Source organism: Ceratotherium simum, chromosome 17, assembly GCF_057802395.1.
Source record: "Ceratotherium simum simum isolate JZ-2026a chromosome 17, ASM5780239v1, whole genome shotgun sequence".
NCBI classification, from domain to species: domain Eukaryota; kingdom Metazoa; phylum Chordata; class Mammalia; order Perissodactyla; family Rhinocerotidae; genus Ceratotherium; species Ceratotherium simum.
In genome coordinates, this window is record NC_141916.1 from 34,771,063 (window position 1) to 34,785,747 (window position 14,685).

General features: G+C 40.7%; 1 protein-coding gene across 5 annotated transcripts in view; it reads right to left on the reverse strand.

Annotated features, from left to right (window-relative positions):
- PPFIBP1 (PPFIB scaffold protein 1) overlaps positions 1 to 14,685 on the reverse strand; it is a 166,780-nt gene that overhangs the window by 72,837 nt on the left and 79,258 nt on the right. Inside the window, exon 3 of one of the 5 annotated variants that reach the window (XM_087442635.1) lies at positions 10,683 to 10,709. The exons of the other annotated variants lie outside the window; for them this stretch is intronic. The gene's annotated coding sequence lies outside the window, so the exon portion shown is untranslated. The remainder of the gene's footprint in view (positions 1 to 10,682; positions 10,710 to 14,685) is intronic. 5 annotated transcript variants of the gene reach the window in all.

Consider the following 14,685-nt stretch of genomic DNA (forward strand, 5'->3'; position numbering starts at 1 on the left):
ATCATTAGTTCCCTCCCTAACACATTCCTCATAATGACTGTCTCTAAAAATTCCTACACAAGTCTCCCCTAATCTATTTCTATTCCTCCTCACCCTTAATCTCAGTAGATTACTTTATACCCTACAGTACAGAGAATCCTAGGGAACTCTCCTCTATCTAAAAGTTCTATGTATACTTACTTGCCTGTTCCTGGCTCTTAGCCTTCTCTCATGGGAAAACTCTCCAGCCTTATCCTTGATCTTATCCCAACCTTTTAAACAACTACTCCCTCATTCTTTTATATCTTCAATCTCCTCCATTCATCTGTGGCCTTCTGCTCAACCAATAAATTGTTGAAAATCTTCTGGACCTAAAAATCCCAGCCAAAAAACCCAACCAAACAAAAAAATCCCAAATTCTTCCCTTCACTCTTCATAAGTTACAGATCTGGCTCCGACTCTTCACAATGACACCCTTGAAATGAGTGGTTGCCATATACTGCTTCACCTTCTCTCCACTCCAATTTGGCTGCCAGTTACACATCACCAAAAAAATGTCATCAAAGATCATCATCATCATCACTTGAAGAGGTTACATGTCTACAAAGTGGCAGAGAAGGGATTCAAACAAAAACAAAACTCTAGTAACACCCTAAATGTTCATCAATGGGGTTCTCAATATGTACTTGTGGAATGGAATTCAGAAAATTTTGGAAAGAAGACAAGAAAATACTGGATTTAAAAAAAATCCTTTAGGCAACGAAAGCAAAAATAAACAAGTGGGACTACATCAAACTAAAAAGCTTCTGCATAGCAAAAGAAATAATCAACAAAATGAAAAGGCAGCCTACTGAATGGGAGAAAATATTTGGAAATCATATATTTGATAAGGCGTTAATATCTGAAATACATAACGAACTCACATGACTCAACAGCAAAAAAACAGAACTCATACAACTCAACAGCAAACAATCCGATTAAAAAATGGGCAGAGGGGGGCCAGCCCGGTGGCACAAGCAGTTAAGCACGTGTACTCTGCATTGGCGGCCCAGGGTTCACAGGTTCGGATCCCGGGCACGCACTGATGCACCGCTTGTCAGGCCACGCTGTGGTGGCATCCCATATAAAGTGTAGGAAGATGGGCATGAGGAAGGTTAGCTCAGGGCCAACCTTCCTCAACAAAAAAAGAATGGGCAGAGGATCTGAATAGACATTTTTCCAAAAAAGACATACAGGTGGCCAACAGGTACACGAAAAGGTCCTCAACGTCACTAATCATCAGGGAAATGCAAATCAAAACCACAATGAGATATCACCTCACACCTGTTAGAATGGCTATTATCAAAAAGATAAGAGATAACAAATGCTGGCAAGGATATGAATAAAAGGGACCCCTTGTGCACCGTTGGTGGTATTGTAAACTGGTGCAGTCACTATGGAAAACAGTATGAAGGTTCCTCAAAAAATGAAAAACAGAATTACCATATGATTGAGCAATTCCACTTCTGGGTATTTATCCAAAGAAAACAAAAACACTAACTTGAAAAGATATAGGCACCCCCATGCTCACTGCAGCATTATTCACAATAGTCAAGATACGGAAACAACCTAAGTGTCCACCAATGAATGAATGGATGAGGAAAATATATATACATACACAACAGAATATTACTCAGCCACAAAAAAGAATGAATTCTTGTCATTTGCAACAACATGGATGGACCTTGAGGGCATTACGCTAAGGGAAATAAGTCAGACAGAGAAAGACAAATACCATATGATCTCACTTATACGTGGAACCTAAAAACAAAAACAAAAAACCAAGCTCACAGATACAGAGGACAGACTGGCAGTTGCCAGAGGTGGGGGGGGGGGGGGGGGGGGGAGTGGGGTGAAATGGGTGAAGAAAGTCAAAAGGCACAAACTTCCAGTTTTAAAATAATTAAGTCATGGGGATGTAATGTACAGCATAGCAACAATAGTTAATAATACTGTACTGCATATTTGAAAGTTGCTAAGAGAGTAAATCTTAAAAGTCCTTATCACAAGAAAAAACATTTTTTTGTAACTATCTATGGAGATGGATGTTAACTAGACTTACTGTGGTGATTATTTTGCAATATATACAAATATCGAATCATTATGTTGTACACCTGAAACTAATATAATGCTGTATGCCAATTATACCTCAATTAAAAAAACAGCTGAAAAAGAATCAAATGGTTCTGAAAACAAAGATGGAGAGACAGCCTATCATCAAAGTATAAGAGAAATTCTATAGAATATTAGTGCAATGGAACTAAACTGAGGGAAAAAAAACCCTCAGTTTAGTGGTCTAATAATATTGTATTAATAATTATTATTATTTTTAATAAGTGGTATAATAATACTGTATTCCATGAACTAGAAGAATCCCACTCCTGAGAAAAGTGACAGGAAGTTCTTACGCCCTTCTTCAATCTCTACCTTATACATCCGAGCGTGGGATTGTGATCTTTGCAATGTAAGGCAGCGGCTCTTTGAGTTTGCAGAATTTGGAAAATGGTTTGAGAAAATGTGTATGAAGTGCCTTGCATATAGGCCTGGTCCATCTGAGGGACTCAATAAATAGTGCATATGCAACTACGATTTCTGCCCCTGCCAGATATCAGCTGAGAACATCCTCTGTATGCCCTTTAGGCTTACCTGCTCTATATGAAGCCCAGAACTTAGCACTCTTCATTGGCTTCATAAATATATTCTAATGACAGACAAAAACAAAATCCTCTCCTACCCTACACATTATGCTTAAAAACAGTGGAGATAAGGGTATAAAAAAGAAAGGAAGGAAAAAAGGAGGGAGGGGGAGGGAAGACAGCACAGAAGAAAAAGGAGAACGGAAAAAATAACAACATTTATGAAGTGCTCACCCAACTGTGACAACTGGAGCATTAGTGGCCTAGGACTCTGACAGTAAAAAGAGAGAGAAGCTCTCTAAAGACTAAGCAGAACCATTATTGTACCCCAGGACTCTCATTTGTACATGAGTGTCACTGTTCAGGAGTTGACTGAGTTTTTCTTAACTTGCTGGTGGCTCCAATGTATCACTAAAAGTTAAAGGCGGTTAGGAAGTCTTGCTACAGTGACAAGAGGGAAATAGCTGCCAGAGACAAATCTCTGCTAAAACCATCTTACCAGGTAATAGAAGAGAGATTAGACCTCGAGTAGCCACCTGGAAAATTTTAGACCTGTGGAGCGAGGTCCAAGTGACAGAGCTGTACCAAAGCGTGCAAAGAAGATGGGGCAGTTATTTACCCAAAGGAAGGAACTGGGAGTTAGTTTCACTGCCCTGTTCCCCAAGAAGAGAGGAGGTCAGAAGGAGGTAGAACTACTCTCAAGAACAGTCCATAAGCCAAAACGGAAAACTAGCTCAGAGGATGGATGTCAAGGGCCAAAGGACTATTGCTGAGCCTGGTACTTCAGGTCTTTAGGTGAAATATTTAAAACATCCTCATATCTAAGCTCTGAAGGACGATCTCCTCTGGAGAGAGTATTTTAGTCAATTTGGAAATTGGAATTCATGTGGGATCCCACACGCTTCTCTTCTTTGGAGAGGTCAAATGTCAGAACCACCAGGTTACCAGGTGGATGATGGCAAGTGTGGGCTCCTCTCTGGAGCTTTTGGAAGTTTCTGTTGTCCTCTGGGATTTCCTCCAACAGGAAGCCAGGCATGGCCATCAGGAGGTGTCTAACTGTAGCTATGGAGGGGTTTTGGCCCTTGGCACTGGAATGATCCAGATCTAAGGGAGCCTTTCAAGCTATCTGGTTGCCTCCAGGGAGTTGGGGGTCCCAGGCCTTCCTCTACTTAGGTACAATCAACTGCTCAAGGCTTCGTAAATGAAAAGAAACCAGTCAGAGACAGAACTTCTGGGGTACAAACCTACATTTCACAGGCTAGTTGAGAAGGTTGATACTTTTATTGCCTATTAGTTTTGTTAAAAATGTGGCCCACTCCTTTGAGGTTGGCTAGCAAGTGGTAGAAAAGTCTGTTTAAACCAAGCAATCCATCCCTCCTGAGAGTGACAGAGAAAATGACTCTCATTCATTAAATCTTCTTTTAACACCAATTGGTCAGGTGGGGGAAAGATGCGCATGCTTGTTCCAATTCCACATGAGAATTCCCCAAGAGGTGACTTTCTTAAAGAGACTCAGCAAAAGCGGGGCGGGGGGGGGGTACCCCTAAGCTAACCAAAGACCTTCACCTGTGAGAAACTCCTAGCATAGAAGGTATTCAGTCTGGGGGAGTGCAGGAAGGAGGAAGGGAGAGTTGGCTGTGTAATGAAGGAACAGAGAACGGACCTTTCGTCTCAGAAAAAAATATGTACTTCTTATTTAGTAGAAATTTCATAATATTCTACTTCATCTTCAGAGTAAAGATTACTAGGACCTTGTGCACAGTTAGCAAGGACCCTTGACCTTGGTCTCACCTTCCACATTGCTACAGGCTTATAGATGGATGGATAATGATGTTGACATGAAGTATCAACCAGCCCTAAATTCTGTTTCCTGCACGGTGCATAGTTTTATTAACACATTGCTGATATTTTAGAATATACTTAGGGGGAGACAAAAATTCGGCTTATTATGAAAGGGGAGAAAATCTCCCATTCGTCCTGGTCTCTTAGGCTAGGAGAAAAGAAATATGGGTTGTGTCTCAATGCCTAGAAGCCTCAGAAGGTAAACCAGCCACATTAACACATGACACGCTCGGGAACAGGGAGTGGGGTAAGTTTCAAAACATAGATGGGGCATACAAGTATGACATGAACTAGGGGTCTGCAAAGACAGAGTCTTGGCAAATGCCTCGATCTTCCAGAAACTGGGAAAGGCCCAGAGGAGGAAAGGAAGACATCCTTCAGGTCAAGAACATATATCTCTGAAGCAGTCACTGGGCAGTATTACAATGACCTGCCAGAAAATTCAGCTGCAAGCTCTTAGAATAGTCAGTCCAAAGCACTGGAGAGCTGTGAGTGTCAAAACTGCTCAGCTAAACAGGGCTAATGTGGAAAATGAGGGCTACGCAAGAATGGTGTAACTAAAACAAGGTGTCACAGAAAAACACACTACAGGTCAACCTGTTATATTTCAAATCCTCAGAACTTGGAATGTGTTGGACATTTTACAAGGTCATGGACTTGGAGAGAAAGGGAGAAGGTGAAGCCCCCTTATTAAGGGTGCTGTTCTCATATTTGTTTTCATTTATCTAACACTTTGGCCTAATGATTCATGAAACAAATGAGAGAGAGCACCACCAACCCCAAGCTGCTCTGCTGGATCAGGAAAAGAGGTGAAAATTCAACTAATTTATAGATTTCTTTTGGTGACTTATAGAAGACTCCAAAATAAGTATAGTTAGATTTCTGAGGCTAATTTGTATCGAAGCTCAACCATAGGTGGTGTGATGGGCTGAAATGCGTCTCCCCTAGAAATCATATGTTGAACCCCCAATATCTCAGAATGTGACCTTATTTGGAGATAGGATCTTTACAGAGATAATCAAGTTAAAATGGGATCATTAGGGCCGGCCCCGTGGCTTAGCGGTTAAGTGCGCGCGCTCTGCTACTGGCGGCCCAAGTTCGGATCCCGGGCGCGCACCCACACACTGCTTTTCCGGCCATGCTGAGGCCGCGTCCCACATACAGCAACTAGAAGGATGTGCAACGATGACATACAACTATCTACTGGGGCTTTGAGGGAAAAAAAGGAGGAGGATTGGCAATAGATGTTAGCTCAGAGCCGGCCTTCCTCAGCAAAAAGAGGAGGATTAGCATGGATGTTAGCTCAGGGCTGATCTTCCTCACACACACAAAAAAAGTGGGATCATTAGGGTAGGTCCTATTCTAATATAATTCCAATATAAAATTTGGACACCGGGAAACATATAGACAGGAGATGATGTGAAAACAAAAGAAGACAACCATGTACAAGCCAAGGAGAGAAGCTTGGAACAGATCCTTCCCTCGCAGCCCTCAGAAGGCTCCAACTCTGCCAACACTTTGATTTTGGACCTTCAGCCTCCAGAACTGTGAGAGAATAAATTTCTGTTGTTTAAGCCACCTAGTTTGTGGTACTTTGTCATGGCAGCCCTAGCAAATTAATACAGGTGGGGAGGCCTAGCATGAGATGCTGGGCTAAGGCAGCAGCAGATTGACCAACTGCCAGGGGTAAGACAACCTATGATTACAAAGGTACAGGGCATCCTACGAGGCAGTCTAGAGTGCAACTGACCTGAAAAACCCAGCTACAGCTCTATAAAGAAGAATGAGTTTTCTAGGCAATGATGTGCTGGTCACATTATATTCTTTTCAGTGACAACATTCAACAACTGCTTTCATGACCCAGTAATGAACACGATATACTAATTCAATTAGATACAGCATATTCAGCAATTTCAATACCATAACAAACATTTATAGAGCGATTACTTGCTTCCAGATTCAAATTCTATTCCTACTGAGAGACCTGGCAATGAACTCCAGAGCATCCATTAGCGTTTGAAATTACAAAAGCATTGCGTTATGTGTGGTTGTTTTTCATACTTTCTTATACTCCCCCCAAATAAGACTTAGACACGTCCATAAATCTGAAAAAGAACAACAAAACCCTTAATATTCAACACTGAACTTAAAAACAAGAAACAAAACTGCCCCCAAATCAAAGGCAAAATTATCCTAACAACATTTATTCGGTGTTTGTTCAGAGAGAAATTTATGCTAGGTTCCTGGCAGAGGACATGTTGATACATAACACGTACATCAAAGCAATCTAGGACTGATGAGTAGTTTTGTACCAACAATGAAACTGCTCAATAAAGTGTTCAATTTAAATTTTTATAAGATGACTCATGCCTAGCAAGAATTAGGTCTCCTCCCATTTCTTCTCCAGCCAGGTCTCAAATACTTCAAGTCATTTTCACAAGAGCAAACATGTCATGTGAAAGAATGTTGTGCCTCTCTGATGAGTAGGAGGCCCTCCTCCACATGGTAAACCCACAGCAGTCTGGGATTTTAAGTGTTCAGTTCCAAACTTAGATGCTAGCAGATAGAGATATTCTAGACTGTAATTCATGAGACACAGTTACTGAGCAAGCAGCACAGATGTAACCTTGCTGGCTTGGAAAGACACATACATGTTATCCTAGCCACGCAAAGAACAATTTCTACGTTTCATGGTAAAAGCCTTCTCATATTTATGAATATTACTAAATCACTGGACTATCAGGGATTTCTAGAAGTTGTATTCTGCTTCTAAATAGGACAAATGGACCTATTTTAATTTGGAGGCAAACTAACTGACATCTCCAGTCGGGTCACCACTCTGGCTATGCGGGTTGTATCCTGCACAGGGTCCCCATCCTGGGGAGTGAAGGCTGAGATCCAGCCTGTTGCAGCCCAGGGGCTGTATCTGCCTGGAGGGCCGCCATTTTCTAATTGTACAAAAGCTCTCCAAGAACCATTGCCACATTCACCTCCTTCTCTGTGGATACCCTTGGGATGCAGATCTATACTATCTCAGCAAAGGGCGGTGGTTTAAACACGTTTAGTTCAGGAAGTGAAATAGTCAGTGAGACTAGAGTTTAAAGAACAAAGGGTGAGTGGCTCAAAAGGAGGCTGGAGACATTGGCAGGGGCCATGTCATGCAGAACCCATGTGGGGCACTTTGAGAATTAAAAGATTATCCTACACGCAGAGGGATGACATTGAAGGGTCTTAAGCACAGGAAGTGACCTCATATGATTTGTGTTTCTAAAAAAATCTCTATGGCTCCTATGTAGACGATGAATCAGAAGGAAGCCAGAGAAGATGTGGGAAGGTCCAGGTGAGAGCTGGTGGATGGACAAAGTGGTGACAGTGAAATGGACAAGATATATTAGGAGATGGAACTGACGGAACTTTGTGAATGATGCAGAGATGCAGAGATGCAGAGAACAAAGTACGAGAGAAAAGGAACGACATCCAGGATGATGCCCAGCCCATGCCATGAAAAACTGAGCAGATGATGCCATTTATAAGGAACACTGGCGGAGAAGCAAGTTTGAGGGATTAAGTTTTAAAGTTCAGTTTTAGACTTGAGACTTCCATAAAGCAATGGATTAATCTCTTCTAGTAAATGTTGGTACTAAAATATGATACACCATACTTACATTTTTCTTTATAAAATCAGAGAAATACAATTTTGACCACAGTTTTAGAAGCACTGTGGCTATTCTGAATATAAGATTTGTAGTTCTCAAATTAATCTCCAGGACCACATTCCTGTCCCCACCCCTAGAGTATTTTTGGTTGGGCCAGTTGCTTCTGAGAATAAAGAAATCTCAGAAGAAAAACAGAGAAAAGACAGACTATGTGGTAGGCTTTCCAGGCCATATAAAACCCTGAGGGCCATCCCCTTCTCCATCTTGCCCCCACAATTTGTTCCAATTCTCATCTATGATTTTTGATAAATCAAGACGCTAAATTCATTCAGAGCAGTGAATCTCAAAGTGTGGTCCCCAAACCAAGCAACATCAGCAGAATTTGGGAACTTGTTAGAAATGGAAATTCTCAGGCCCCGCCCCAGACTACTGAATCAGAGACTCTGGGGTGAGACTCAGCAATCTGTGCTCTAACAAGTCCTCTGGGTGATTCTAATGTACATTCAAGCTTAAGAACCACTGACAACAATCAGATTTCCTTCACATTTGCTTCCTAATTTCCCTGGTTCTTTTTTCCTGTTAAAATTTCCTTGGTGCTTCAAAATTAGTCAATATTGAAATAAAGCTCCTTCCCCAGGTGATGCCATCCTCCCTTTTGGATCTCAGACTATCTCCCTCAAGGTGCCCAGACACCCAGTTTAATTTCCACTAATCTGAATCCTATCCATATCCTTGAGTCAGTTGTTGGTGACATGGTCCTCCTGCTCTGAGCTCCTTCACTTCATATTGGCTGTATCTCTAAGGAATACATTGCCTTGTGCTGTAAGCTGTTAGCGCTAGTTCACAACAGGGATCCTGCCTTTTATCTGAATTCATCATAGTATCTAATATATAGAGAAAACCTAACAAAAGTCTAACTGGTTGTTCTAGATCAGTGTTTCTCAAGGTGGAGTCTACCAGCAAGCATATGTTAGGAGTGCAGATTCTAGGCCCCATTTCTTAACTAGAAATTTCTGGGGAGAGATATCTGCATTTTCAAAGCACAGTGAAATCCGATCACCTCGCTGTAGATAAAATTCATCTCAAAAACTATGACTTAGATTAACCACTTCTTGAGCAGAGAATACTGAACTAAGCCCTGAACTAGGATGAAACAAAGTGAGAAGAGCTTCTCTTGTTCCTAACCTGTGGTCCACTCCTTAAATGTATTCTGCAGATGGTGAAGTTTTAAAGCAATGACATCACACTTTGTACTCTACGAATATTGTGGGATAATTTCCTCTCAGTGTGTTGTCCCTGGCCTACACTTACGGAATTGGTTTTTCAGCTCTAATGAATTTTATCTCTTTATTTTCAGCCCAGATACCTGCACTTCTAAGGCTATTTAGAAGATATCCTTTTCACCTAAATTTTTCCTAGACTTATTCATTTGTAAACTGTCAATGTTTACATTAGCTTCAACAAAATTTAAACATGAAACTTTAGATGTAAAAAGAAAACACCAAAATAGCTGCCAAATGGCAAATGACATTATTTATAACTAGTGACACATTGTTCCACAGCCAAAAATATTTCTTGGCTTTAGTTATGAAAGTTAAACTTACTCCCCCACAACCAACCGCCCCACAACCTCCTCCTAGCAAGTAGGGACATGAGCTATGCCCTTCCCCACACACACCCCAAAAACGCCTACAGACAGACAGCTCCACTGTCAAAATAGTCACTACAAAGCGTGTTATATAATAGAAACAGAAGCAAGTCCAGAGACAAGTGATTTTTAATACCATTGCAAGAGAACTAATTATGAAACAGAAGAGAAATGACAAGCTCTTTCCTAGAATTAGTATTGAGTCTTTCTCAAAACAATTTGTGCTCATCTTTATCTTGCCAAATACATGCAAATCCTTTTTTCTTTTAAAATTGCACTAATTAAATTTTCACCAGTCCTTTCCTTTCTAAACTAAACTGTGTAATGGAAAAACAGACACACATATCTCTCAAGTCTATGAAAATTACTAGCCTTCAGTGGTTCTAATGTATGCTCTTAACTTTTATTTTTAAAAAATTGCCAAATTCTCTGAGATTCATTTTAAGAGGATAACTTTAATAGATATTCATGAAAGGAACCTATATTGATTCATTCTGGCTAGCAGAAAAACGTGTTTTTTTTAACTGAGGTATTATTTACATATAGTAAAAGTCACCCTTTTTAGGTACACAATTTGATAAGTTTTGATAAATGTACACAGTCATGTAGCCACCACCAAAACAGTGTTGAACTGTGCTGCCCAGCAGAGTTGCCACATGTGGCTACCGAGTCCTTGAAATGCGGTTAGTCCAAAATCAGATGTGCTGTAAGTGTAAACTCCACACCAGACTTCAAAGACTTGGTTTAAAAAAAAAAAAAACGTAAAAGATCTTACTACTATTCTATGATTAGTGATTATATGGTGAAATTATACTGATTATATGGTGAAATTATAATATTTTGCATATTCTGGGTTAAATAAAAGAGTAAAATTATTTTTACCTGTTCTTTTTCCTTTTTTTAATGTACCTAGAAAATTAAAGATTAAAAGTTACCGGCTTGCATTTGTGGCTCAAATTACATTTTTATTGGACAGTGCCGATACAGATTCTTTCTATCCCCTCTTGTCCCTCTAGAGCAGATACCGTCGCGCCACCCCTAGCTCCTGGCAACTAGTGATCTGATTTCTACCCCTAAAGTTTTGTTTTTTGGTAGGTTTTTAAAAACATTTCCTCTTTTTGTCTTACAGCTTTCTAATTTTCCATAATCGTATTGTTTTTACAGTTCTTAAAAAAGTTATTCTTAACTTCAAAAGATTTGAAAAAGCCTTGCCTGGTCATTTCCTACAGTTTTCATTAACCAATGTCATTTTCACTAACCAGTTCCTAAGCTGCTAGGCCATTACAAATGCATTCTGGGTAACAATCTGTCTTCCAAAAGGAGATGCGCACAAGTGGTTCAAAATTGAATGGAGACCATTGTGCAGACACACAACAGCATCTATTCACAGATGCTGCGGGAGATTTGAGCCAGAGGTGGGGAAACTCCCATAGCTTTATTTTATTTAGCCTCAGGGAAGTGGAGAGAAAGCTTTATCTGTGCTAAGAAAAGGTTGGACAGAAATGTAAAGCACTGAATCGGTAAATCATTTAAGGGTGGGAAGGGGAATAAGGACAGGAGGTTATGGCCCACAGGCAGTGTGTGCTGGTGGGAGCTCTGCAATGGCTGATGATAATGGCCAGAGAGATGCAGAGGGATTCCAACCTGCATCTTGCCCCAGACCCCACCCAGGCTCACCTGTTCCCATCCTGCTTTTCTTCTAGTTCCCTTCTAATTAAACTGAAGTTAATTATTGTTTATAATAGGCATTTGCATTTCCTGCTCCTATTCACATTCATTCTTCATTCATTCTTCAGATATTGTATACCATCTTTCTGATTTTCCAGAATATAAGAAAAACACTGGAGGCCACCTCCTATCCATATTTTCTCCCATTGGGTTAGTTTGGAAACTGCATGCCAGTCTATCTGCCTCTGAACTCCTGGGGTCCTTCTGGATAATCAACCTTGAGCACATCTCCTTAGATTTCCACCCCTCACTCTCACCCCTACTCCTTTCCTTTGCAGTCCCCTAGACAACTGGAACAAAGGTCTTTGCATTTTGAACATTTTAATACTAGTCCTTTAAGGAAAGGTACTAAAATGCCAACTAGGCTTTTTGGTCTGTGGTTTCTTGTTTCCTCCAAGATAATCAAAAGCACCTGGGGAGTCTACATCCTCCCCCATCCTTCCCCCTAAAGATTTCTTGTGGAAAACTATTTCCACCAAAGGGATCGTCTACCCAATTTAGAATGGCGCCAAAGGGAGAATAACTGTTGGTCTCAAACAATTTGCATCTGTGGAGTCTGAACATCCAGACTGGATAACATGCATTTCACCAGACCTCTGCTTAGCCCCAAAAGGAACCCTTCTGGGCATTCCCCCCCTAACTAGAGACTACACTAGAAATGGTAAAGTCTCCAGTGTGGCTCCCAAGTGATGCATTAGGAAAGGATGCTAACTCTGGTGGTTCCCCATGACCTCAGAATCCCAGAAGGGTTTGCTGATCAGGCACCCTGCTGGTGGACGCAGACACTATCTAGAACAACACAGATCTACCTTTCCATTGTGGAGGCTCCAGTCCAGTGAGGGGAGATAGTCAGATAAACAGACAAACACAAGTATGATTATTAAATGTAAACATGACTTGGATACTTGATCAGAGTTGGAAACGAGTATATATTTGATATTTTAAAATAAAATAAAACATTTTCCCCAGAGGGGCAGTGCCAATGGAAGAGGAAGAAGTTTCAGTTTCCTCAATTATAGAATGAAAATACAGGCACACCTCGGAGATATTGCAGGTTTGGTTCCAGACCATCGCAATAAAGCGAACATCACAATAAAGCGAGTTACACAAATTTTTGGGTTTCCCAGTGCATATAAAAGTTACATTTACACTATACTGCAGTATATTAAATGTGCAGTAGCATTATGTCTAAAAAAATGTACACACCTTAATTAAAAAATACGTTATTGCTAAAAAATGCTAACCATCATCTGAACCTTCAGTAAGCCATAATCTTTTTACTGGTGGAGGGTCTTGCCTCAATGTTGATGGCTGCTGACAGAGCAGAATGGTGGTTTCTGAAGTGTGGGGTGGCTGTGGCAATTTCTTAAAATAAGACAACGATGAAGTTTGCTGCATTGATTGACTCTTCCTTTCATGAACGATTTCTCTGTACTACGTGACGTGTTTGATAGCTTGTTACCCACAGTAGAATTCTTTCAAAATTGGAGTCAATTCTCTGAAACCTTGCCACTGCTTTATCAACTAAGTTTATGTAATATTCTAAATCCTTTGTTGTCATTTCAACAATCTTCACAGCATCTTCACCAGTAGATTCTGTTTCAAAGAAATCACTTTCTTGCTCATCCATAAGAAGCAACCCCTCATCCTTTAAAGTTTCATCATGAGATTGCAGCAATTCAGTCACATCTTCAGGCTCCACTTCTAGTTCTAGTTCTCTTGCTGTTTCCACCACATCTGCAGTGACTTCCTCCACTGAAGTCTTAAACTCCTCAAAGTCATCCATGAGGATTGGAATTAACTTCTTCCAAACTCCTGTTAATGTTGATATTTGGACCTATTCCCATGAATCGCAAATGCAATGACATCTAGAATAGTGAATCCTTTCCAGAAGGTTTTCAATTTACTTTGCCCAGATTCATCAGAGGAATCACTACCTACGGCAGCTACAGCCTTATGAAATGTATTTCTTAAATAATAAGACTTGAAAGTCAAAATTACTCCTTGATCCAAGGGTTGCAGAATAGATGTTGTGTTAGCAGGCATGAAAACAATATTAATCTCACTGTATATCAGAACTCTTAGGTGACCAGGTACATTGTCAATAAGCAGTAATATTTTGAAACGAATCTTTCTTTCTGAGCAGTAGGTCTCAACAGTGAGCTCAAAATATTCAGTAAACCATGTTGTAAACAGATGTGCTGTCATCCAGGCTTTGTTGTTCCATTTACAGAGCACAGGCAGAATAAATTTAACATAATTCTTAAGGGCCTCAGGATTTTCAGAATGGTAAATGAACATTCACTTCAACTTAAAGTCACCAGCTGCATTAGCCCCTAACAAGGGGGTCAGCCTGTCCTTTGAAGCCTTGAAGCCAGGTGTTGACTTCTCCTCCCTATCTATCAAAGTCCTAGATGGCATCTTCTTCCAATAAAAGGCTGTTTCATCTACCGTGAAAATCTGTTGTTTGGTGTAGCCACCTTCATTAATATCTTAGCCAGAGCTTCTGGATAACTTGCTGCAGCTTCTACATCAGCACTTGCTGCTTCGTCTTGCACTTTTATGTTATGGAGACAGCTTCTCTCCATAAGTCTCATGAACCAACCTCTGCCAGCTTCAAACTTTTCTTCTGCAGCTTCCTCACCTCTCTCAGCCCTCACAGGATTGAAGAGAATTAGGGCCTTGCTCTGGATTAGGCTTTGGTTTAAGGGAATGTTGTGGCTGGTTTGATCTTCTATCCAGACCACTAAAACTTTCTCCATATCAGCAATAAGGCTGTTTTGCTTTCTTATCATTTGTGTGCTCACTGGAGTAGCACTTTTAATTTCCTTCAAGAACTTTGCATTCACAACTTCGCTAACTGGCACAAGAGGCCTAGCTTTCAGCCTATCTTGGCTTTCAACATGCCTTCCTCACAAAGCTTAATCATTTCTAGCTTTTGATTTAAAGTGAGAGACTTGCGACTCTTCCTTTCATTTGAACATATAGAGGGTTACTAAGTGGCCTAATTTCAATAGGGTTGTGTCTCAGGGAATAGGGAGGCTGGAGGAGAGGGAGAAAGACAGGGGAACTGCCAGTCAGTGGAGCAGTCAGAACACACGCAACATTTAAGTTTGCCGTCTTATACGGGCACAGTTCATGGTACCCCGAAACCATT